The sequence below is a fragment of the Equus asinus genome, chromosome 1 (genome assembly GCF_041296235.1).
Source record: "Equus asinus isolate D_3611 breed Donkey chromosome 1, EquAss-T2T_v2, whole genome shotgun sequence".
Taxonomy (NCBI): Eukaryota; Metazoa; Chordata; class Mammalia; order Perissodactyla; family Equidae; genus Equus; species Equus asinus.
The window spans coordinates 78395923-78404109 of record NC_091790.1 but is presented as its reverse complement, the minus strand read 5'-3'; the positions used below and the strand labels follow the sequence as shown (position 1 = coordinate 78404109).

The window sequence follows — 8187 nt, the reverse complement described above, 5'->3', positions numbered from 1 at the left end:
GGAGCACAGAGCGTGGTGGGCGTGGGGAGGGGTGTGGGAAGGGGTGTGAGGGGAGGGGCTTGAAGGAGCGCAGAGCGTGATATGCGTGGTGACGGGCATGATGGAGGAAAGGGTGGATACATCGGTGCCTTCCTAAGAGCTGTAAGCAGCAGTGACTGTGACTCCTTTCAGCCCTCAGGCCATGGAGCAGTGGGCCTTTTGCTGCAATTTGCGCTTGCCCTGAATCTTTGGGGTGGGGCCTTCAGCCTGGGTGAGGCGTGAAGGGGGCGTTCCTGACGCCACAGGCGTCCAAGTCTTATGGCAGGCACCACTGTCACGCTCAGACTTCTCAGACTTGGTCTCAGGCTCACCTGCTGTCTCTATGGGGCGGCTGTGGACTCTTCAGGTGGGTCGGACTCACTTTGGGGGGCTCAGAGCTGGGGTGGGGTGAGCACAGCTCAGCAGGCAGGGGATGAGGGGCAGGGTGGGGGATGGGGTGGAGGGTTCTGTGGCCATTTGGGGTCTCCTGGAGTGACCATATACAATTGAGAGGCTGCTGTTACCTGTTATCAGATGCATAGGACTAAACTAAATGATAGCGGATGCTTGGAGGTCCCAGAGAAAATTCACAATGGAAGCCTCACTGCAGGTGGGGCAGGCTAGGGCCATCCTTCTGTATAGAAGTATCAGGGAACCTTGGGTTGTGTTTCTGGACCATCTGTCCTTCTACCTTGTAGTGAACACAGGGAATGTGTACAGATAAGAGACAGAGGCTGTACCTGCCGATCCGGGTTCTCTAAGTCTGTTCCATTCTGCAGAATGGTCAGCATGGCTTCATTCAAATAACATACTTATTACTTATATGCATTGAGTGTTTGATGCAAAAGAAGTGCTTTGCAAATTAGCTCATTGGGTTGGTCAACATTTGTAAGAGGTTGTTAAACCATTTCACAAAGGAGAAAGGTAAGGTTCCTATAGGGGAAATGTTTACACATAATCACAGTTATATGTCACAGGCAATTGATATTGCCTGCTGTGTGATGAGTCTGTGATTCACTTTAAATTGGTGAGGAGAATCTAGTTATGTATTCTTAAGTTGACAACCAATAAACTGTATTAAGCGTGCCAGTCTGTAAATGAGATTTACCATATTATTGCACATCGTGTGATATTCCTTAATAATGAAGCTAGTATGTATTAAGGCTGTGTACAGACTGTATATACGTTTGCGGTTATGCAAGAATAACACATGCCAGATCAGCACAGGGAAGCGTTTGGCTAGAACCCCAAAGAGGACTTCAGCTTTATATACCTACAGCCTCATTTCCCCAACTCTATCATGTCAACTTTCTGCCCCTGGACTCTGGTAGAGATGTCCCTGTCTGAACCAGAATGTCCACAATGTTTTAGGAATCAGCGACCTTCATGGATGTGGTTCTGGGCTTCACCCAGGAAGAATAGGCCTTGGTGGGCGCATCCTGGCAAAAGCTACACAGAGATGTGATGCTGGAGAACATCATTCATCTTCTCTCTGTTGTTGAGTCTGTCAATAAGGATTTATTTACTCAACAAGTATCCAGAGAAGTTTCCACATATCATGCTCCCCTCAGCTCTCATTTTTATTCTTTCATAACACAACTACGAGAAGGTAACTCTGTTTATTGATTTAATGACATGTAGTTTGCCCCTTCACTAGAATATAGTCTTCTTGACCACAATTTTATGTCTTTGTTGCTGCTCTATTGCCAGCACCCAGAACAGTGCTGAAAACTCAATGGATTTTTTTTAATAACTAAAAAATAAGATTAAACAGTTCCTAAGTAATTATTCTGTTCTAAGCAGTAAGCCCAAAGTTTGAGGCCACAGTAGAAAAAACCACCAGGCAACATAAATTTAGGTTATTCTGGATTAACTAGAAACATTTAATTCCTCATTTGTTGAAAACACTGGGAATCTTTACTCTGTGAGCTTGCTCATGCACATCCACGAGTTCCTCAATGCTTTTGGCTTGGTGTCATGGTGTTCCTCCTGCTCTGCTCAAGGACTTACAAGGTTTTCTTCAATGCTCACTTAGTCGTTCATTGAGATCCTGTCCTTTACTTGAGGAATATGTATGGTTCCTAAAAGACAGTTCAAAATTCAAGTGGCTTTTCCCCATGAACAGGGTGGCAGGTCTGCAAATAAGACAGAATTTCCCATTGGAGCAAGGAGAGGAGTTGTGGAGGGAAGAAAGGGGATTCCCACAAGGCCTGAGGCTGGGTAAGCTCCAGGCATGTGTGTTCACTATGAGGAAAAGCCTAGTCAGTGAGGGATCAGGACCTTGGTAATGCCAACTGCAGATTTCCTTAAGTCCATGGTCTTTTCAGGAAAGTATGGGAATCCAGTGGGGAAAAATTCTCAATGTTGTCATTATTCCTAGCATTTATCAATGTCTTTTATTCATAGTTTATGTCCTCTTTGGATTGAAAGTTTCATATTGTGAACTTTGCCCTCATCCCTTCCCCTTGATGATTTCTTCTCTCATAACCTTACCAAAATCCGTCTTAGTTTTCTCTTCAATCTTGAGAACATTTTGTAATTGACAGTGCCCTAAAACATGTTTCTAGACACTAGTGCATTGCTCCATTTCACATTCTTGCCCTGTGTAAGGGTCAATATTTGCCTTGCATGCTGTACAACACTTTGGTTCCCTAATGCCTCTTGAGAAATTTATTTTTTAATTGACTTTAGGCAGGAGAAGTAACCTTTAAAACCAAGAAATGGTACCTATACCAGGAAGGATCCATCTAACTGCACAGTGATGGTAAGTTTCTTGGGTTGAACCCTGGTCCCCTACGTTAGAGGCCTGGGAATGGGATGATTACTAGTAAAGCACAATAACGGGACTATAATTTGAGTTGGGAGTAAGTGCCATCCCAGCAGAAAGTTTTGCATAATTTTAATTTAGGAAAGATATTGACCTGAGCTCAGAGCTACAACCTGAGTTCTTATAAAAGGAAAATTGTATAAACACGGCTCAAATACCTAGTCTATGAAACACAATGATGTTACAAAATTAACCAACTGTACAGTTGAGGTGTTATAAAGAGGAAATCTCTGGGCTGGTCCAGTGGCACAACAGTTGAGTTCACACGTTCCACTTCAGTGGCCCAGGCTTCACGAGTTTGGATCCCCAGTGCAGACATGGGACCACTTGGCAGGCCATTCTATGGCAGACGTCCCACATATAAAGTAGAGGAAGATGGACACAGATGTTAGCTCAAGGCCAGTCTTCCTTAGCAAAAAGAGGATTGGCAGCAGATGTTCGCTCAAGGCCAGTCTTCCTTAGCAAAAAGAGGATTGGCAGCAGATGTTAGCTCAGGGCTAATCTTCCTCAAAAAAAACAAAACAAAACAAAAGAAGAAGAAATCTCAATGCATGCAAGAGAGTAACACACCGTGCATATGTAACTTACATAGGGAAGGTTTTTAACCAGGAACTATGACTGACTGATTAGCCTAGAATTCATACATAGAGAAAAGAACAAATGAACGTCTGTGGGCAGTCTTTTAAGTGCCTCTTATCTCCTCCAATAAGCAGAAATCTCACGTTGGGGAAGAACCCATTGAACAGAACTAGTGTGAGATGTTTTCACTCACAGATTCACAGTGACTTAACATATGTGAAGTCACGTGGGCCCAGGAGGCCCACCTCTGTAAGCTGTTGGACCAACTGAGGCAGCAAAGCCATGAGGAAACACTGAAGTTTCACCTGGAAAATACCCAAGATATTCTCCAGAACATGAAATACTGGTAGGCAGACCAGATTCAAAAAGACAGAAGGGGATGGCCTGAAATCCATAATTAACGTCAGATGAAGCCTGCTTAGGAGCCCAGGGGTGTGCCCAGGAAGTTCAAGATGAAAATCTTGCCTCTAACTTTGGAGAATGTTGTGGACTTTGCTGCTCTGTTCTCAGCCAACTCAGGAGGTTCCAGGGAGAATTTTGATCTGAATAACTTATGGAGGGAGGTTTCAAGGTCATGTAATTTAAACAAGTGCAGTCAAAGAGATGGCTGTAAGTGAGGAAAGCAGGGCTCCTGGAGTGGTGAGAGTCACTAGGCCAGATGGGAGAGATGGGGGGCTGGGGAGGGTGTGGGTACACCAACGATGCACTCCTCGGGTCCCCAAGATGCCAGATGTCTGGGAAGCAGCTGCCACCATGGCCTTTACTGCTGCAGCCACCGCCAGTGCCATTTTCCCAACCACCAAGAACACCACCACAGTAGGCTGGACAGGGAAGTAAGAAGTAGGTTCCAAATTCACCACTGTGGTCTCAAATCTGGACGTGGGAATGTTGGGATTGGGTCTGATAGGAGTCGTTGGGCAAGAGGAATTATCCTGAGGCAGGGGCATGAAGATCCCTGAGCTCCTCTCCAAGTGTCATTTGTTGTATTTGCCTCTGTTGAGCTGAGGTGGATCCCTGCCCCAGAGGTGACCAGAGTCAGCCCACTCCACATGCCACACCACAGGGGGCGCCACCCCACCCAATGCATCCCAGGAGGTTGTGGGACACCACCCCCCGCTGCTGGTGCCCTTGCACCGGCTGCTGCCAAGTTCATCATCCTCCCTCAGGAGCCCGGCCTGGGCTGGAAGGAGCCAGAATGTGGAGGGGCTGAGACACAGTTTGGGCACACTAGCTGCCTGGCAGCCTCCTGCTCCAACCAGGCTGATGACAACTGCCAGGGTACTTTCAGGTCTCAGGGCCCTTTTCCCCATCGTAGACCCCAGACAGAGACTCATCCCAGGAAGCTGGAATGGCTGGCCTCCTTAAGACAAAGCAGGCTCCTACAGAGGATACACCTCTCCCCGTGCCCTGCCACAGTGCACCCAGGGAGATGGCCAGGGGAAGGCCTGCCTTGGCCCTTAGTCATGGATTTCTCTCAAGAGTAGAGCTCTGGGCAGCAGGAGGGCATGGCTTTAGTGACTCCAGAGTGAAGGGAGGTGCCTGCCCCTGGAAGGGCAGGCCTGCCAATTTCCCCACTATTTCCACAGGGGGCGTGGCATGCCTAGTGTGGCCAAACTCCTTTGGCTAGCATTGTGAGCCCTGTTGACTTGTCAAACATTTACTGCTCCCTGTGTTGAAAAGTTCCTTCCTGATGGGAGGCCTTGTTCTGTCAAACAATAAAGGAGGCCCCGGATGATCAGCATGCAGGAGGGATAGCCTTGCCCTGCCCCCTGGCTCCTGATGGGCAAAGAGGGGCAGAAAGCTATTTTCAAAGGATGGGAGTGGGACCTGAGCAGAAGGGGAGAAGGGGATGTGAGACACAGTTGTAGAAGTTGGGAATCCCAGTTCACCAGCAGCTGCACCCAGCCACCACCAGTGGGCTCCCCCACACTTTCAGTGCCACAAGGACCTGTCCCTCAGCAAGCCCAAGGGCCTTTCTGAGGCCAGTCACCTTTGCTGTGCATGCGTAGATAGAAAGGAGGGTTTTCCCTCCATGGAGTGGCGCTTCCAGAGTGCTAACAGTCAATAAGACCCATGGGATTTGTCAGTCAGTTGGGGAGGGGCGGGTGCACCCACCATCCTCTCTTCATTTTCCTGAGATCCTAGATCTGGTGAGAGTCACTTGAGGTTTCCATGAAATTAGTGGAGTTCTCACTGTGTTGTAGGGGATCTTGTTGAGGTAATGGCTGGCCTCTGTGATATCGGGTCTTGGTGAGGTCAGAGGGGGGTCTCTATAATGTCACTAGAGGTTTCTTGGAGGTCATGGGAGTTCTTTGTGTGTTCAGGGAGTTCTCTGTGAAATCAGGAGACCTCACTTTGAGGGAAGAGGGGTTCACTATGAGGTCAGTGGAGGTCTCTGGGTGGTCAGACAAGTCTCTGTGTGGGCATGGGATGTCTCTGTGTGGTCAAGGGGAGTGTCTAAAGTGTCAGGGGATGACTCTGTTAGGTCAGCTGAGATCTCTGTCTGTCAGTGAGGGCAGAAGGGGTCTCTATGAGGTCAGAGGTGGTCTCTGTGAGGTCACGGTGTTACCAAAATCAAAGTGGGTTGAATCCTTGCGAGTTAAGTTGGCATGAGCACACTAAAGCTATTTGGGGACATAAACCTTCCCTCGTTTGTTTGTCTTCCAGCCCTTGACTATTGGGGGCAACTGAGAATGCTGTGTAGTAGCTTCCCTCACTTCATCTGTAGTAAGTTCACAGAAGGTGTCAGTTCACACAAGGGCAGTGTGGAAATTAATGGTAACTAGAGAAGCTCTCCTGATGGAGCGGCCATTTTTGCAGCTGCAGCTGCCACGTTATGTCCTTTGAAGGGCTTTACCATGGATCCCAGCTACTTTCTGGGGGACCTGTACCACTTCTAACAGTTTAAGCATCTCTGGCCCATGTTTAACGTCCATGATTCACTCTGGAGACCTCTGTGGCTGGAGGTCACTTCTGGGCAAGCATGGCTTAAAGACCCATTGGAATCAAGGAAAAGGGCAGCAGAGTTTAAGATATGACAGGATATTAAAGAAATCTGAAGGGTCTCTGGCATCATATCTTGATACTGAAGTATTCTATTTTGGGATAGCCAGAGGCCTCATCAGTCACTGGTAGACTAGAGAATTGATGTAGGAGTCCAAACCCTCATAGGTAGGTCCATAGCCGATTTTTTTGCTTTCTTGATTAACAGGCAGATGGCAGCTACTGCTCTCTTGGGGGCTACACTTTAACCACGGTGTCCAGCTTGCCCCACTCAAAAGCGTCCGTTTATGGTCGCCGTAGTTTATCAGAGAAGCTGATAGCCCTGCATCCAATGTAAAGAATCCAAGGAAGAAAAAACAGAGCCATCCCTTTAGACACATCATATCCCTTACAGGTCAAGAAGCTGAACATACTTAGCTCACATCTGACTCTATCCTCCTGGGGATAGAATCACACCCTGCAGGATTACCCTTCTCCCCGCCCCCATTTTCGATGCCAATTGCAAGTTCGGGTCGTGACCTGTGCTCCTGACAAAGCGGCCGCGAGACCGCAGGTTCCCACCACCCCCTCCCTGGGTTTGAGGGCTCTGATAGAGCGGCTCACACAACTCGGGAGAACCTCTCCCTTCTGAACAGCCACAGGGAAGAGGTGCATAGAGCAAAACATGTGTGGCAGGGAGGAGGAGCTCCCGGGGCCTCTCTGGGTGTGCCACTCTCCCCGAACCTCCACGTGTTCGCCAACGCGGCAGCTGTCTGAGCACCGTCCTTTCGCAGTCTGACGGAGACTCCATCGCCTGGGCATAGTCGATTACGGTCATTGGCCGTTGGCTACTCAGCGTGACCTTCAGCCCCTCTTGCCCCCGCCCCCACCCCAGGGCTGGGGGTGGGGATGGGGACGGGGACAGGCCTGAAACTTCCAAGGCCCGAATCGAATCGCACAGTTGGTTTCCCCGGCACCCAGCCCCCACCCTTAGGGCTTCTCCAACACTCACCTCGTTAACACCAGTTCAGGTGGCGTTGAAAGGGGCTTGTTAGGAATAACACCAGACAAACCACTTCGCCTTTCTGGCTCTGGACTCGTTTCAGGAACTGAGCCCTAAAGTAATTCTCCTAACCAAAGATGCGCCATGTGGCTCTCGTATGGGCAATCACAGGACTTTTAGGCACTCGGTGCCAGAAACCAAGGGAAGGCATTTACTGTTATAGCCCCAGGAGCGCACAGCATTGAGAGCACTAAGGTCACGGGCAAAGCTAGATTCCCCTGTTCTGAAAACTTACTGATTCCGGGAAAGCTTCCTCTTTATGGCTTCTGGCTTCAAGGGGCATATGTTTTACCCGGGGCCAGCCACCTACCTGCTTCCGTTTTACCTTTCCTGGCGTGGCACCAGCTGCTCACTCCACCTGTCCTTGGGCCCATAGTTCCGAGTTAGCCCTGCTTGAATCATGTAGGGGAATCTCTCGCTTCTCAGGGGCTGCTGTATCCTGCAAGAGGGCCATCAGCTCACCTCCCCCACTTTTTGGCGCTTGGAGCTCGGTTTTCTCCTGTTCCCGGCCTGTGGAGGCCCCTAACTCACAGCGCATGTCCCTCCCTAGAAGGGGGTGGGGAACGGGGCATTCTGGTACACACAGTGAGGAATCCTTCAGCAGTCTGGACCCTGTTTCACAGGTCCAGGGCTCCAGACGTCTTCCGGTCTCTCCCTTTCCTGAGACCTCCTTCAGTTCACACTTTCCTTCAGAAAGGTTTCCCTTGTGGGCATTCCA

The 8187-nt window shown here is 49.2% G+C and overlaps 1 long non-coding RNA gene across 1 annotated transcript in view; it reads right to left on the bottom strand.

Moving 5' to 3' along the window:
• Positions 1–378: 378 nt before the first annotated feature.
• LOC139041422 (uncharacterized) overlaps positions 379–8187 on the bottom strand; it is a 163429-nt gene continuing 155620 nt past the window's right edge. The window contains exon 3 of the long non-coding RNA XR_011496527.1: positions 379–2099. This is a non-coding gene — a long non-coding RNA (uncharacterized lncRNA). The remainder of the gene's footprint in view (positions 2100–8187) is intronic.